The following is an 18374-nucleotide window of genomic DNA, read 5'->3' as shown; positions in this document are numbered from 1 at the left end:
AATTCTAGGCTTATTATGCCAAGTTGATATTTCAAATTACTATTTTATTAATATTTTAAATAAATAATCGAAATCATGAAAGATTATCAGAAAAACTCACAATACAACCTTATCGCGATAGGAAAAAATGATTTGTAAAACATAAAACACTTTAAGCAGTTTTATAAAGATAAACTGCGGCGTCTTATGCCTTTCGTTGTTCAAAGTATGCACTTCTAATAGAGGAGAAACATACTCTACCTGAATGTTTTCTATAAAAGGCTAAGCCCACTCTGAAGAGTTAGAGAGTTCTTTTTCTTCTCCTATCAAGAGAGAAGTACTGGTATATGTGTTCTGATGTTTAGCAGTGGATAAAAATGAAATCACGTTTTTTTTTCTGAAATTGTGAATGGTTATTAGCGAAAACTTCCGGAGTCCGGACTCATACAAGTAAAATAATATTTGGAATATCTTATTATGCAGTTAATGTAAATGTTGTATATTAAAATTTAGTTATTATGCGTGAAGTTTCAAATAGAATGACATTGCACGAAATGTCTATCTTTGCTTTGCAAATGCGGAAGCCATTAGCGAAGAGATATGTCTTAAGTCATCAGTATTAAAACGTTCGTTGATGAGGCAAGGTTAGAGTAACTATACCTACAATGGATGTCTTTTTTTTTTTTTTTTTGTAAATTACATATGCTGTTTGTTTTTTGTAAGACGACTACAATCGTCCAGGTGTGGTAATTCCATAACCATATACATATCCATAGGGAGGAAAAAGATGTTAATGGTACTAGGTTCTTGTGTTATGTTGGCTTGTTTGCATTTATGACAAAGCAGCTTAGAATACGAGAGTAGTACGTTTACATCTTTCATGGTACAAGTTATTCTGATATTTACGCAAAAGGATAATTTGAAAAAAATAAAATAAAATAAAAATAAATATACATGACATAGGAAAGACCCAGATTTTTGAGTGGGATAACAATAAGATAATAAAGAAACTCTGTCCTAGAGAGATCGAACAAGGGCTTCATTTTTACTGACTACACAACCGTATTTTTGTTATTTCCTTTCAATTTGGAATAATCACTTTGAAAACCATTCTCTAATAATCTTTCCTTTACTTACAGCGCAATGCGATATTTAATCCAAAGGTAAATAGAATATTAGCATGAAGAGATTGAGTCCTTTTATCTTCATCAATATATTATAGGAAAATTTAATTTGAAGAAATATACCTGAATGTTTTATTTCAAACCAGCACTGATATACTTGATAAGAATATGGTTGTATCTCTTTGATACACCTGAATAATGCAAACCCTTTTTAATTTCTCAGAATGTCGGATAAGAAGCAAAACTGTACTTTATATGACATTTGCTGAAAATGTTGAAAACGATACGTGTCATAAGTGTTATTCTTGATATCATGCAAGGATCATATTTAAGAAAGTTGTCTAAAGACGTTATTCAAAAGAAGGAATATGATGCTACCAAGTCAGTAGAGGTGAGTCCGTCTTAAATGTCTAGGATGTAACCAGCAGAGTTTGAAGGAGCCGTTGTTGTAGGATGCTATGTTGCAGGCCAACCTGTTCGGTAATTGGTTGAAAATTCGGCCATCCCAGGTCAACAGTCAGTGATGCCATATTGAGATGGAAGAGCAGGGAATCAACTGCAAATGTTAACCGCCGTGTATGATACACAACACTCACCGAACTTGACGGTAGGGTGCTAAAAAGGATATTTTGTAGAAAGAAGGATAACATGTAGAAACCGTTGGCTGAGATATTGTATGCGGTGTTCTCGACATCGACTGGAACACGAAACTGCACAAAAAACATTTAGATGAGGTCAAGGTACCGAGGCTGAAAACATGCTTTAGATTGTAGGATCGCAACGTGCACACCATGCATTACCCGAACGAACATGCAGCATCGTCTTCATTAGTGCCAAGAGCGTGTACAATAGGATGTATAAGCCTGGAAAGTTGTGTTATATTACACCGAATTACGCTGCACCCTCTACTGAGCAGATTGACGGGCGTACGTCTGCTGCATTCCCGTCCGAATGAAAGTCTCCTCACAAGAGTGCGAAACCTCATATGAAATTCGGAGGTAACAATCTATTTGTCGGGTCCTGTGTTTTCTGGTTGGGCCTGGGACCTTATATTTGTAATGCCACCAAAATTGAACTCTGAGAGGTAAGTGAACATTCTGGGCAAGCAAATGTTACGTTTTGGCGTTTCTCCGGAACTGACCATTGTCTCCTTACGTAAAACATTTCATCGTATTGCTTCTGCTGCTATAAGTGCATAGTTTGTGGAGATAAAAAAACCACACATCACCTCTACAAAGCGCTGATTTCAACTCCATTGAACATCTGTGCAATGAACTCGGCCATGGAGTGAGGTCAAGGGGTACGTCCGGCTCACAACTGTGGTGTTCGTGAATTTCTTTGCAAACAATGTAGTCTAATAACTGGTGTCCAGTAGAAGGAGATTGCTGTTTATTTCACACATTTTAAGCAACAAATATTTTTATTGGTTCCTCATGCTAATTTTGATTAAACTATTCATTTAAGTTCAGTAGAAAGAAACAGACCACGAAAGGAACATATGATTATGATGAATCTGAAACCGAGTTCCTAAAACAGTGGGTGTTATTAACCTTTTGAATTAACTGTTCTTTAATTTCTCGACACTCAAAAGAAACTATACTGTACTTTCATTTCTCTAGTGCTCTGAAGGATTCATCTGCTTCGAAGTTATCCGAGGTCTCCTGATCGAGTCATTTTCGCAGTAAATGAAATTGACACCTTGCCAAGACTAAGAGGGAATTATATTATACTGGTTAATTGTTACTATATTCTCTGAAATTCTTGTTTATTCTTTGGATCATAAATATTACCAGACTGATAAAAATTATTAATGTTCTTGAACATATATTAAAGTCATCTCGCACATAAAATCGGAATTATTAAACTTCAGTCGTTGATAGTTTCTAATTTCCTATACAGTATTCCCAACACGATTGTCGTAGGGCTCCATCAGGGATCACCTCTGAGCCCCTACCTCTTTGATCTGGTCATGGATGTACTAGTGAAGGACGTCAAGGAGACACCAGGGAGCATGATATTTGCCCATGATATTGTTCTCTACGAATCATCCCGAGAGAAGAAGCTTGAAAAGACCCTGGAAGAGTGGAGAAAGGTATTGGAGGAGAGAGGCATGAAAATTAACCGGGTAAAGACCGAAGATATATCAACGGGGACTGACGAGGATATGATCATACGACTCCAGGGTGAAAGATTAACTTCAGGGAAGAAATTTAACTACCTTGGGTCGGTTGTTGAGAGGAATGGTGACCTGGATGAGGAAATAAAGTATGGAATAATATGCGGCTGGATGAACTGGAGGGGGTTCTGTGCGACAAGAGAGTGAGTTGTAAGATGAAAGGAAAGCTATATAAGATGGTGGTGAGGCCGGCGATGCTACATGGCGCGGAGACGTGGCCTATAACAAAGGCACAGGAGAGGAAGATGGAGGTTGCGGAGATGCGGATGTTGAGATGGGCGAGTGGTGGACAGGGTAAGGAATGACTACATCAAAGGGACGTTCAAGGTGGGACCGATCGGTAAGAAGGTACAAGAAAGCAGGCTGAGGTGGTTCGGTCATGTGGAGAGAAGGAGTGAGGAGTATGTTGGTAAACGAGTGGACGTGGAGGGAAGGAGCAAAAGAGGCAGGCCCAAACTCAGATGGCAACATCTCTTAGGGAAAAAGGATGAAGTCGGGAAGATGCCCTGGCCCGGAGAATCTGGAAGAAGAAGATTAAAGATGGGAACGCCGACCCCGTTTATCACGGGATAAGGCATAGCGAAAGAAGAAGAAGAAGAAGAAGATACACAACACGAGAAACTTCCTATCACTATGAGGTATATTCGGAAAATGCTGATTTTGAAGATTCGTGAAGCAATCAGTAGTTGATGTATTTGATCACAGCGTATGAAAAATATTATTATATATGTGAATTAAATAAAGAATAGCTTAATAAATAGCTTTTAGATATGTTTTTACACGAAAATTTTTATTAAAGTATTTTATAAAAGCGAAAAAATATGATTTTTTTCTTCGACGCTCTTAAAATTTTGAAACAGGATATTTAATATTTACAATTCACATTCGTCATTTGAGAAGTATAGAAAAACTATCTCCAATTCTTTAGTATTTTGCAGAATTAAGAAGTTTCGTCAAACTGGAATAGTTGCCCAAAATAAACAGAGAACTTGCAAATCAAGAAAAATATACGATGGTTGTATAATTCCTGTCATGAGATATGGAAATGAAACTTGGACTTTGACTAAAAATATTGACCAACAATTTGAAGATTACCCAGAGGAAAATGAAAAGATCTTTAATGGATGTTATTCTAGATAGAAAGTGCGTTGCTTCGCTTAGAGCTCAGATTAAGTGAGTGATATTTTAGCCATACATTAATAAATCCAAATAATAATGGGCAAGTCATATTGCAAGAAGTAACATTCAAAAAAGAACAAAGGTGATATCTAGAATATCATTCTGATATCAAAGAGAAAGAAGGATCAGAGACGATGGGAGGATGATTTTAAAGCGATGGCGGGAACTCAAGAAAGGCTCAAGATAGGAATAATGGATGACTTCGGGGAGTCTTTCTACGAACAGTAGACAAAAAATAGCTTATGATGATGATGATGCTTTAGTAAATCGTTTTGTAAACAAATTTGTCGTGTAGTGAAACACTTCACTGAATAGTGCTGCCATCTCTTATGAATGGGATAAATTAAATTCATTCCTAATTAACAATTTATAATCAATGAAATTAAACTTAACGATTTAAGTCTTTCATTATTGTATTGTAAATAATGTTCGCAATCCTTATATTCTTGGTTCATTTGTTCCATGTGGAAATTAAGTTTTTTTTTTTCAGAGTTTTTTTAAATGAATCTAAATTATCAATATCAATAAGAGTGAGGTCAAGGATTTAATTAACTGTCCTTATTTTGCTGCTATTGGCAGGGTATTAACTAGGTTTTTCTCGACGTTGTGGGCAGCGTCATTCGGTAGGTTTAGTTAATCCTTTTACCTTCCAGGGAAATAATAATAATTTTTTTTTTTAGTTCTTTCAAATATTTACATATGTAGAATGATCATCTGTTCAGTATATTATTTTACAAGGTTCAGCACTTTGTGCTACATATAATGAGATTTAAATAGTAATGATGATAACAGTTTTTTTTATATATAACAATCATAATAATAATTTACAATTATATTGTTCAGAGTTACATAAGTTGTGTAATATTACATGTTGCGGTTTACTATTTTTTTTTTAAGTTTGAAAACGTGTGATTATACAACAGTATTTACACAAATGCAATCTAAAAATTATGTTTCCTTATTCTCACAAACATACGGCGTAAACTCATGATTTACTTTTAAAAGATTTTTTTACATTGCATACATTTGTTACAATTATTACATTACATTACATACATTTGTTACAATTATTATATACCTTACATACATTTGTTTACATATAATACATTACTTACATTTGTTTACATGTGATATTTACATTACGTACATTGGTTTACATATAATACATACATTACATACATTAGTTTTCATGTGATACGTACATTACATGCATTTGGTTACATATGATACATCTTGGATAAGAACTAATTTCTTTGCTTTCATCCTCGAAGCTTATATGTAAGCTTATCTGAGGAAGCTTATCTAATAATAATAATAATAATAATATTTTTTAATAATAATAATAATAATAATAATAATAATAATAAAGATGCTGATGATGATTATGAGACTGTAGAACATCTAGTCAGTGCCTGCTGCAAAATAGCTCAAACTGATTATGAATATCGCCATGATCAAGTAGCCAAGATAATTTATTGGCACATATGAAAGAAATATGATTTTCCTCCGTCTGCTAACTGGTGGCAGCATAAAATAGAGACAGTATTGGAAAACGAAACAGCAAACATTTTCTGGGACTTTCGAATAAATACAAACTGATCGGCACTTGGAACACAATAGTCCTGACATCGAACAACGACATGTTTGTATTATTGACATCGTAGTACCCTGTCATAACAATATTGTCAACAAAGTTCCTGTACTAAATATCGAGATGTGGCAATCGAAGTGGCTCAGCTGTGGCTTAAACACACCAAAGTCATCCAGAGTTTTCGATGCACTTGGTTCAATTTCAAAACAGCTATCCAACTACTTACAAGAATTACACATCAACAAAGTGACCTCAATACGATGTACAAAAGACGGCATTACTTGAAACAGTCCATGTTTTAGGACTCTACCTGACAGCCTATTCTTAGATTCTTCGGTAGAATTTGAATTGCTTTGTATCACTAGACAAATTGTTGTTGAATGATATCTTGTTTTCATCGTGAACCAATTATGTGGTAATTTATTTATTTATGTATTTATTATTTTTACTGATCTGAAGAATATTTACATATACTGTATACATTAATCTTCTTGAGTGATATTCCCACATGCTATTTTACAAAGTATAGCAACTAAGTGCTGCATATTATGGTTCATTTTCTACGTAAGATTTCTATAAAGATATAAAAATGCAATAAGTTTACAAAACATATTGTTCTGGTTTTTGTAAACAATGAAATTCCTAAAAATGTTCCTTTTGTTTGTAAAATATATTAAGAATTGTTATTTTAGTTGATAATGTTGAATAATGTTGAAAAATATGTTTCATTAAGTTTGTAATGTGAGTAGGGTGAGTATTTCTTATTCAAGCTATTGTAGTTTGTAAGCTTCCTGTATTCAAGAGGTAGTTTATTTAACATGTCTGATTATTATATTTATATGTGATATAAATTAGTTGTCTGAAGCCTTGTTATACCTTGTTATATCGTACGCATTTCTGGCTGCGTTGTATTTGGCATCAAAATAATGTTGTAGCATAGCTTCATAGTGAAATAAGTGTTTTGCAGTTAGTATTTTGTGTTCTGACATTGCAGTGTATACAAAGCCGATATTGTCTCTTTGTTCCAAAAGATCAGTTTTATCATTTTGTACTTTAACGACATTAATCTATTTAGTTTGTAGTGTGCTCAAAAATCGTACGTTGTTATAGAGTTCCTTAGTATATTTAGGCATAGTGCTTTGTATATTAGTACTCTTAGGCATGTGGGAACTATGTCTTTTAACATGTAGAGTTTGCCAGTTATTGTTCGGAGTTCGTTTGGTAGATGGTTTATGTGGCTATTCCAGTTCATATCTGCATCGAAACAAATTCCAAGATATCGTATTATTTCCACCTGACTGATGATAAAGATTTTATTGTTCTGTGTATTTTTAATGTTGAACAGTGGATGTTGTATGGTTATATATATATTATCAACTGGTAGAATCAGTGGATTTCTGAATAAAATTACTTTTGCCTTATCTGAGTGTTTAGGTGGATGGAGTTTTTGGTCAGCCAGTCAATAAGTAGATTTATGTCATGTTGCATATTTTTTGGGCTATGTTTGCATTATTATGGTTGGATATTAAAGCTGTATCGTCTGCGTATTGGAAGATCTTACCTTTGAGAGGTAGCTGGTTAATATCGTGCATATAAATGTTGAATAGAGTTGGGGAGAGAACAGCTCCCGCTGGCAAACCACAGGTTAGTGCTAGCTCTCTACTGCGGTTTGACCCGATACGTGTAATATGTTTTCTATTTTGAAGGTAGTTTATAAACTACCTGTGCAGAGGCCCATCTATTCCAACATGTCTCAGCTTTTTTAATAAGGTTTGATGAGTGAGTCTGTCAAATGCTTTAGTCAAATCGATAAGGACTACATGACACTTTTTTTTATCTAAGGCGGTATTAATTACGTCCGTCAAGTCTTCCAAGAGAAATTGTTCCCTTATTTTTCTAAAAAAAACGTATTGTGCTTTGAGGATAATAGGAAAATTCTTTGTATATGATGAGAGTTTCTTAATACGATCCACTCCATAATTTGATAATTGGTAATGTTGCTATGGGTCTGTAATTGCTCATTAAATTTCTTTTTCCATGTTTGTATATGGGTGTGATAATGGCAGTCTTTAACATACTTGGCATCTGTCCTGTTTTACATATTTTGTTTATTAATTTTTGTAGGACACGGCCTAAGCTAGTTGCGTATTCTTTGATATCCTTGGGTCTTATACCATCGATTCCTGGGTCTTAGGTTGTTTTGATTTGATGCATTACAGAGAGAAGTTCTGATTCTTTTATGGTTGGGAACAATAATGAGTGTTTTGCTTGTGGCACCAGTGGAGGATCACATTTTGTAATTGAAAGGATATTTTTCTGTAGTACTTCGATGTAGTCTACAAAGCATTGGTTAAATCATTTGCTAGTTGGTGGATCGATTTACCGTCTCTCTTGAAGCTGTGTTTTATGGGTTCAGAGAAGCGGTATTGGGAGCACAATCTAGCATTTTGCGATTCGTACAAGTCCTTGGCAACTGTTTTTTTTCAATCCCCTGCATTTTATGAGATTATCTCTTGTGGATTTGCTTGTAAGAAGAACTATGATTGGTGAGCGTGTTGGCAAGACTTGATTTTGTTCTCCAGGCAATGAAATATAAGGTATCAATATCGTTATGCTGTAGTGGATATCAATTGAACGGCCTAACTTTAAAACTACGTGTCTGAAATTTTTTGTGGGTGCAGTTTCAGGAAGATGTTTATGACAAGAACTTCTTTATGTTGTTGCTGATTTATAAGTTCACATTGTAGTTTTAGTGAATTAAGTTCTTGACGTAGTTTGGATGACTCTTTTATCAAATTATGTTTCCTGTCACTCAGAACACTAATTTTGAAGTCTTTTCCCGTTTTCAAGATTTCATCCACTGCGAAATTATTATATTTAACAAAATCCTCATATTCGCTAATTTTTTGTTATTTGTTCGTTCTGCTTATCAAAGAGTTCTTGTACCGTATTCTAGTACTATATTTTAGTAATTCAAATTACAGGACTCACCTGTAGTTTTTGCCTATTCAGTTCATCGTCTGATTTTGCCTCCGGTATAATCGGCTGCGTCGTAGGTGACAGTAGTTCTTTGTTCTCCCAGCAGTATAAACACCTCCATTCCTCGTTTTGCATTGGATTTACGCTACTGGGTTGTTTCTGAAATGTCGGAAAGTATAAATAAAGATTCTTAAGGCATTTCCTACAGGTTATGTGATTTCCGTCTGAAGACAGAGATCCTTCAGGCAATTGTTGCACTTCATGACTCTACTTTCCTCTCTTGTGCAACTGTAGCGTGACTCTAAAAATGTCGACGTCCCTTGTTCTCTACTCGTTTGTGACCCCATGGTCCTCTCATTCTTCAATTTTCAGAACTCAAAATTTGGTTTCTACTTAGCTGATATCGATTAAATTATGTGTGTCTGCCTTCATCGCGCAAATAGAATTACGTGGCAATAATTTCAAATTAAAAACAGGAGAACCACTTTAAAACTATAAAAACATAATTCCTACACAGCGTCCTCTGATGACGTTGATAATAATAATAATAATAATAATAATAATAATAATAATAATAATAATAATAATAATAATAATAATATCAGCGGTTACGAATCTTTAATTAATGCAAGCACTCAGATAGAAGAGGCAATATTCGCTTATTTAATAATTCTTATTTAAATTAATACATTTATTTCATTATGAGCAGCAAAATACTTAGAGTTCACTTATATATGCTTTACATATCCAAAAAAGAGTAAATGTTCATTAGAATTACATGTAATTACGTTTTAGCATTTAATTTCAGAACTAATGCCAAGTATATTACTGTAACTATTTTCTGTCTCTCTCTTAATGTAACCGAATTCTTTACTTACAATATTTCATTACAATATAATCTTTACAATACCAGATCAGGCGGAACCAAGTTTATTTCAGGTATATATGCGTAGCAGTGAATTAGACAAGAAAATGGTGAAGAAAATATTAATTAACAAGACATTTTTCCGTTTTTCTCTTCATAAACTTTAATCCTTTTAAATTCATTTCTTCAGGTACACTTTTCGTAGTTCTTGAATCAGAGTACTGCCACTTTGACTAGAATTGTGTGACATTAAACATTATTAAACAGTACAAACACTGTATGGCAAAAAGTACTAATTTTACGATTGTTGTATAGCCACTGTTGTGATAACAATGGATTTACCTTTGTCAGCATTTGGGATGGTGTTCTGGTAGCGAACGAATTCGTATGTTAAGCTACAATGTGTCAGCAGGCATCCTACAATCTGTTGAATGATACAAATGTACAATGGCTATATGAACAAAGAATTAACCCATATCTAGGTAACAAAAAAACAAAATGAAGAAATAGAATGGCTTAATATAAAAACGATACTAAATGCAGCAGCCAATGAAAGCTTAGGAAAGACCAAAAATTCAATAAAAGGAAAAAACTGTAGATTTGGGATGATACAATCAAATAAATAATCAAAAAGAAAAAAGAAGACTATCACAAATGGTTAAGCAGTAAAATATTAGATGATGCAATAGAATATAATAGAATAAGAGTCATAGCTAAAAGGGAAGTCAGAAAAAAGACAGAGAATCATAGAACAAATTAATTTGTAATTTAGAACATGATTTATATAAAATAAGACCCAATGTATATAAGATTTTGAAACACTTAAATGCAGATACCAAAGTAAACATAAAATTAAACACCGAATTCAAATTAGAACAATTTCTAAATTACTTCACAGAATTGCGGACAAACAAATATTTTAAAAAAGACAACTGACAAACAATTAACGAAAATGAAAAGGAAATAACTAAAGAATAATTCGAAATCAGCCTGAAAGAAACAAAAAACGGAAAATCACCTGCAGAAGAAAAGCTAGTTTCAGAACTATATAAATACGCAGGAACAAATAAGACTCTTATTATGGTATCCCCTTAATAGAATGGAAAAAAGCAACTGTAATTCCTCTCTTTAAGAAAGGTAATAGAGATGACCCTAAAAACTATAGAGGTATTAGTATACTAAATTCCTGTTACAAAATATATAGCAGATTCTTAAATAGCAAATTAATGAAATATTCCAAAATCTTTATTTTAGAAGTACAGAATGGATTCAGAAAAGGATGATCATGTATAGATCCAGCCTTTTGCTTAATATTAATAATAGAGAAAAGAAGAGAATACAATTTAGAAATATATATTGCATTTACTGACTTTGAAAAAGCATTTGACGAAGTTGAAAGAAAAATATTCTTTAACATATTAAAATAAAGACAAATACCAAATAATATCCTAAAAGCTATCATAGGTATATATGAAAATAATCAGTTACAAATAAGATTAAATCACGAGCTAGCATATACGAGAGAGAGAGAGAGAGAGAGAGAGATAAACTAAGAGGTCCGACAGGGATGTCCCCTCTCAGTAACTCTCCTTTTAATATCTACTTAAATGAAATAATAATAAAATGGAATAAACATTTACATCAAGGAATGAAACTTTCTCCTACAGTAAACTTAAACACTCTCCTTTTTGTCGACGACCAAAGAATAATTACAAATTCTGAAGATAACTTACAGAAAGATATTTTAGATCTAAATATGAGATAGCCAAAGATTATGGTATGATAACACAAACAGAAAAATCAAAAACTATGGCCTTTAAAGGACAAGATTCAACAGGAACTAAAATAGTAATAGATAACAAGATCTCAGAACAGGTGAATTCATTTAATAGGATGTATGATCACATATGAAAATGAAAAAAAGTTATATACTTAAAAATTGCAAAATATTTAAAACTAACGAGTGTAATTAACTCTATATTTAAACCAAACCCCGTTCAAAAACAAACCAGAAAAAAGTATACAATACATTAGCCCTACCAGTCTTAATGTATGGAAGAGAAATCTGGACAATAAAACAAAAAGACAAACAAAGATTAATAACAGCAGAAATGAAGTTTATGAGAAAAACTGCAAAGTTTACCCTATTTGATGACAAAAGAAACGAAGAAATTATGAAAGAAGTAAACCAAGAATCGGTAATAGAAAAAATTAAAAAATATAAACATAGATGGATGGAACACGTTCAAAGAATAAAAACAGAAAGATTACCAAAACAAGCCTTAAAGTACAAGCCATTAGGAAAAAGAAAACCAGGGCGTCCTCTTAAACGATTCAACGATGACTTCTAAAGCCGGAACAGGCCATGCTAGGCTTAAATCCTTGATACGTAGGATGATGATGATGATCTCCAAAGAAAAACCATCTAGATGAGTTCAAGCAGGAGAAAAGTATTGGAAAGCATGAACAAAGCCGCAGAATTACTAATATTGCCAGAGAGTTCGGAATCTCATAGTATTGTATTCATGCTTTCGGTAGCGTTTCAAATCAACAGAATGTGTTCCAGACGTTTGAAACAGGGCGCCCTTTCTCTACCACGAGAAAGGGTGACCTCTTACAAACGAACGCAAAGACAGTGTTTTGGTTATAACAGTAAAACTCAATCGATGCACCACGGTAAGAGCATCGTACGTGGAGATATCGACACACTATTACTACAGTGCGACAAGTAGGCGTAAACGGATGACGGCCTGTAGTGTGCGTTCCTTTATCCACAGCTAATCGTAAAGCAGGCTTCCCGTGGTTCTCTGTCCATAAAATTTGGGCAAGATGCCAATGAGCTAATGTCCTCTTTTCAGGTTAAGGGAACAATAAGCGGTGCTCGTGTCATGGTGTGGGGAGGGATTATGCTGGAATTGAGTTAGTGAGTGCTAGAAGTACTGGAAAAGGAGACTATAACTGGTGAACGATATTGCAACGGTCTTCACCGTCGTATTCGTATGCCTGGATCTTGTAGGCGAAGAAATCATTTCTATGGATCATAATGCCAGACCACATCGTAGTGGAGCTTAGTGGAGATGCTTCTAGAGACAGAGAATATTAGTAGAATAGAGTGGTCATCACTCTATTCTACTAATATTCATATTCTACTCTATTCTACTAATTCAATAATAAACATATTGTAACCAGTGTTAAGCGTTCAGTAAGTGTTCACTATTGAGCGTGAATCCAGTAATCATCCACCGTTTGGAACTTTGATAATTCGAAATCTTGCCGATCATCTCGAATTTTCCGTTTATCGAAAACTGCCCTTAGTAAGTACGTTAACGAAATCACAAATCAAATATTAATCATAATTATCATTCGGCTACGGATTTCAATACCCTGAGTTAAAGGATTATCAGAACAAATAGGAACTTCAGAACAGAAAAACAAATTCTCTGGGTATCTGATGTCAACCTGGTGCGCTGTTTTGTCCTCTTTGCTTATTTGAATAGATTTGCTCTACTGCTTTGATTAGACTTCAGGAACTTCAAGATCATTTGCTGCGTTTTTGGATTCAGATAAGCAAGGTCTCGTTTTGCCAACTATTGCTAAGAGGCAAAGGGTTCATTGGAGCCAAAGACTCCTCATTTCTACCGTTTAAAATTTGAACACCTTTCCATTAACATGTGAAACAGTACGAAATCGTCAAAGATTTAACTGCTCAGACTGGTTTCGGGAAGAATTTACCATCAATTTTTCATTATTTTCCTTTATTTATATTTTTATATCTTTTATAATCCTTTGAAATGCAAAAATATGATCTCAGCTGCGAATCAGATGGTTGTCATTATCAACATTTTTAAATTAACATTTCAACAATTAACATTTTCTTTATTATTAGTATTAGACACTTTATAAAACGGACTGCTTAAAATTTCAAGACAATGCAAAATACATCATTTGTTATGATTTGCTCCGAACACGAAGAATCTTCACTGTGACTGAAGGGGTTGAGTAGTATTGCTCATGTCTCTGTAAAAGAAAGAAGTTTGATATTAATATTATAAACCTTTCTGTTAAGAATAATCATTGCACAGAATTTTTATCTTCGGTATTTTTTATGTCGAGAAAACTAGCAAATATGAATGACATAAGTTTCATAAAATATTACATTAATGAGTAATAATGTGATTTTAATAAAATATTAAAAAACTAAAATGAATAAACATGCCTCAGGATGAAGTGTGACAAAGACAGAAGTTAGTTTACGAAATATTATTTCAAACATATTGATAAACAGACTTACTATATCATCATATTTAGAAACTGAAAAAACTGGAAGCATGCTGTTACGAAATATGAATAGAATTCAATAATGAAACAGCATGCTTCCAATTTTGTAAGAAACAAAATTATTGCACTGTAAAGATAACACGCAATCGAAGAATAATGGTTAAAGATTCAAAGTCATATTAAGAGAAACTTGTAATTCTATTTCTTTAGCAGTAAAGAAGGATTAGTAACTCAATTTTTCTGTTCTTCGTAACATTTTAATTATTGTATCAAAAAACTGATGAGGTCTGGTTGAGCCTTTTTTTTCTGGATCCTAATTAACACATTAAAAATAATTAAGTAATAATAATACACACTGCATTCATTACATTTTCTTAAATTTATTCCAAACTTAAATTATCTTGAAATTAAACAGGAAAAACATTTTGCAGTCCATGTCAAAACTGGAAAGATTACATTGTGCGAAGGGAATGAAAATTCTTTGATTATGATCGGACTTCCTCTTTAGGCACTGACTTTGATTATCGATTGTGTATCGATTATCCCATGACTATAGTTTGTACCACATAATTAGCATTCGATGTAATAAAATTAAAAAGGAGTCATTTTAATAATGCAAGAGTACGTTTATTGTGATGTGTTTATTTCACCTGAGCTAAGCTGTGCGGATCTGCAACATTTCTTAGGAATATACTGTTTATTAAATAGATGATTTTTAAGGAATGCAGTAGTCTGACTTCGATGATACGAGAATTGCCTCAGAAGATATAAATAATCACATGGAAAAGAATAAACAATTCGCCCAATTCTGTTGAATTCTGTGGGAATATTACAGAATAAAACTGAAAGGTAATCCTGAGAAAAAAAATAAATAAATAAAACGATATATAACAAGAGATATTGTGGATGAACCCTTGGAGAGTTGTGAAAACTAATTGACCGAGTAGGAATGCGTAAATGGAAATCACGCCTTCCATTTTAGGATCGAGTCATGTTTAAATGAAATAAAGTTTATGATTAAGATTCGTCAGCAATTCACAAGATCGGATAACACATTTATTACTGACAAAATTCAGAGTTTGTTAAACAACTAGTTTCTCAACCGGATATATAATCAGTTATTCTTTCCTGGATTTACGTAATTTTGTTTCCTCGTTTTAAGGTTTTGCCATGACACAAAACAGTTGCAGGAAGAATGGAATAACTATACAATACTATGTGGATAGTGAACATGGAGACCTTTGGTGCTCCATAGCTGAAGCAATGACAAGCAGCCAAATTAAAATATTTTCGACTAAACTGAAGTATAATGTTTACGTTGACTTCTTAAAAAACCGTAATGAAAATTCTACCGAAACTCCATACACTCCAATGAAAATTGGGCATTTTCATACAGGTTTACTTGCAAATGGTTACAGTTAACAGGCGATGGGTCGTTGTCAATAAAGTCGATTGCTTGCTTGCAATAATCTTCCTACTCAGTTATTAGGAATTTCGTTTTTCCTTCTTCTACAAGGATTTTATTTCTTTATTCCTAATATACGAAAACGATTTTGAATTTTGTATTTCATTACAAACTCTCATTCGGTTTTTTAGCGACTGCATTGATTTAATTTTTTTAGAAAATTAAGATACTTCCGGCTTCTGAAATTTTTCAGTGTATACACAACACAGTACGTATTTTTTTCTGTTATGCTTCACTTTCTGCACTGAACAATGCGCAGTGATTCAAATTATTTACCTCATTAGAGAGATTACTTAAATTTAACTATATAAATGAGGTAAATCGCAGTATACTTTTAGGTATTTTACCGCATTACTTTTTAAATTTTATTTTAGTGTTTCTGTCAAATTAATTTACAATATAATACTTGAAATTTTCGGTTAATTTCTGCACTCAAGAAGTTCTGTTTGTACGTACAAGCCTCCTGAGACGAAGGCGTTCTGATAGATTGTCAGTACGCCTGAGAAGGCTTGTTCTGCCAAGAACGCCTCTTTCCTGACAGACTATCTTTGGGCCACAGTTACGCCTCTTAGATTTTTCCACTGATTAAACACCCGAGATATCTCACCTTTGAAGAAACCAGTTAGCTCTGATGCCTTCAAATTCATGGCTCTAGCCAGATGGACAATATACAAAAGCGCTTTATCGCACTCCGAAAGATTCTTTGTTTTTCCCATTGTGACGAACACTATTTACGATTACTGACGTAACATTCTTAAATAGTTGCCTAGACCACGTGGTGACGCAGGTGACCAAGTATTTTGCATTTCTTTAACAGCCATTTATAAACTTGTAAATTTATGTAACTAATGTCTAAAATGTATATATAGTAGTTATCCAACTTGATCGTCTTGCACTTGCCAATAATGAATGTATTTTTCTTCAGCCACATTCTTTGGAATGTTGTGCATTGTTATGGCGTTTGTTGTTGCAGCATTTGAAGGTAACAATTACAAACAAAACAAATACAAACAAAATAAAAAATACATGTTTTGTTTGTATGATAAATGTCCTCTCTGTCTCCCTCAGAGGTATTTACTCTAGGGATCTTCATTGTAAGGACGAACAAAAGGTGATTAGCATTAAGAGCGTCTTCTGAATGATTATAAAACTTTACAAATTCCAAAGATCTAAACATATTTATTATCGGTCAATATGGAACTTTGTTAAGCAATTGAAAAAGAAATTGTTGTAGTGGAAAAAATACGCTTATTATTTGTGCGCCCCTCAAAGATATAAACTAGAAACTATTCCAGGAACGTTTATAAATTACAAGAACAAGGAATCATAAGATATTATCATGGCTTTACTTTTTTGGTTTAGTATCTACTTTGTATTAATATATGAATGAATTTATTTGTATTAGAATTAACATTTCTAACAAAAAAAAGAAAAAAAATCTCAACGATGTTCTTTCGTTATTCGTCTTTCAAGAAGCACTTATAGCAATGTTTCTGGAATCATATTTGGAGCATGGAGTTCAATTCGGGTGATGTCTGTGAAAATGGAATCATCAGGGCTTTTACCACTATATACGGCTTCTTGTAAGTATCCCCTAACGAACACCGCAGCTGCTGACAATCTACTAATACACAACACATGTGTAAATTCATTCCATATATATACAGGAATACTAGAAGAAGAAGAAGAAGAGTAAGTAATGTAATTTGCAATCACTAGAACGTTTGTTCCAATTTGTATGCCACTGATGGACAATATATGGATATTTAGACGTGATACATCTTTAGATCAAATGAAGCCAAAATGCAATTTTTTAAACAGAAATGCGAATCATTGTGATCTGAAATCACTATAGTTGAATAAAATTTTAATTAATATATATTTTTAAATAATAAAGAGTTTCTCGCACAGTGTTTCTTCTTTCATAGATGTGAACTAGATTAAACTATTTTTGAATAAAGAAAATTATATATATATATATATATATATATATATATATATATATATATATATATATATATATATATATATATATATATAATTATATATATATATATAAAAGAAATATATATATATATATATATATAATTATAATATATATATATAAAAGAAAAATTGCTAACAAAATTAGAAGATAGCTCTTTGTAAAACGATGATTATAGTGTGTCATGAAAATTACTCCTTGATTTACAACCGAAGTTATCAAAATATATTTCCATCGCCGTAGCAATAAAAATGACCGAAACAGGAACTGATTTGAATGTTAATTCTCATTACATCAAACGGTGGAAGTTTTGTTGTTGTCTGAGATACATCTGTTGAGATCCCTAGGAAAAGAAATAGTTTCTTAGTTAATTTGTTCTATTTCTTGAAACGAATTATGAAAATCGCTGTTGGATTTTATTTTTCTATCACTTCTAGCCAATTTCTGATAAATGAAATAAATGTCAGTGTACGGAACATTACTTGTATTCCACTTTTTTGTTTAAGGAAATGGATTTCAAATTTTTGTTTTCTGATTAGCATCCATAATAATCTGTGACAATTTAGGTCCTGGACAGGAAGATGCATTTTCCTGAAGAATTTTCATTTAAAACATTACAATTGGCACGACCTTACAATTTTATGTAATTTCACTGAAAAGAATGCATTAAGAACCAGATATTCAGTTTTGAGACGTGGGAACGTGTTTTTTCTTTCTCTCTGTGATTTTTTAAATATATAAATCAATAATTAGT

This window comes from Typopeltis vanoorti, chromosome 6 (assembly GCF_054136105.1).
Source record: "Typopeltis vanoorti isolate ZY-2024b chromosome 6, IOZ_Tvanoo_1.0, whole genome shotgun sequence".
NCBI classification, from domain to species: domain Eukaryota; kingdom Metazoa; phylum Arthropoda; class Arachnida; order Uropygi; family Thelyphonidae; genus Typopeltis; species Typopeltis vanoorti.
This window is presented reverse-complemented; position numbering follows the sequence as displayed.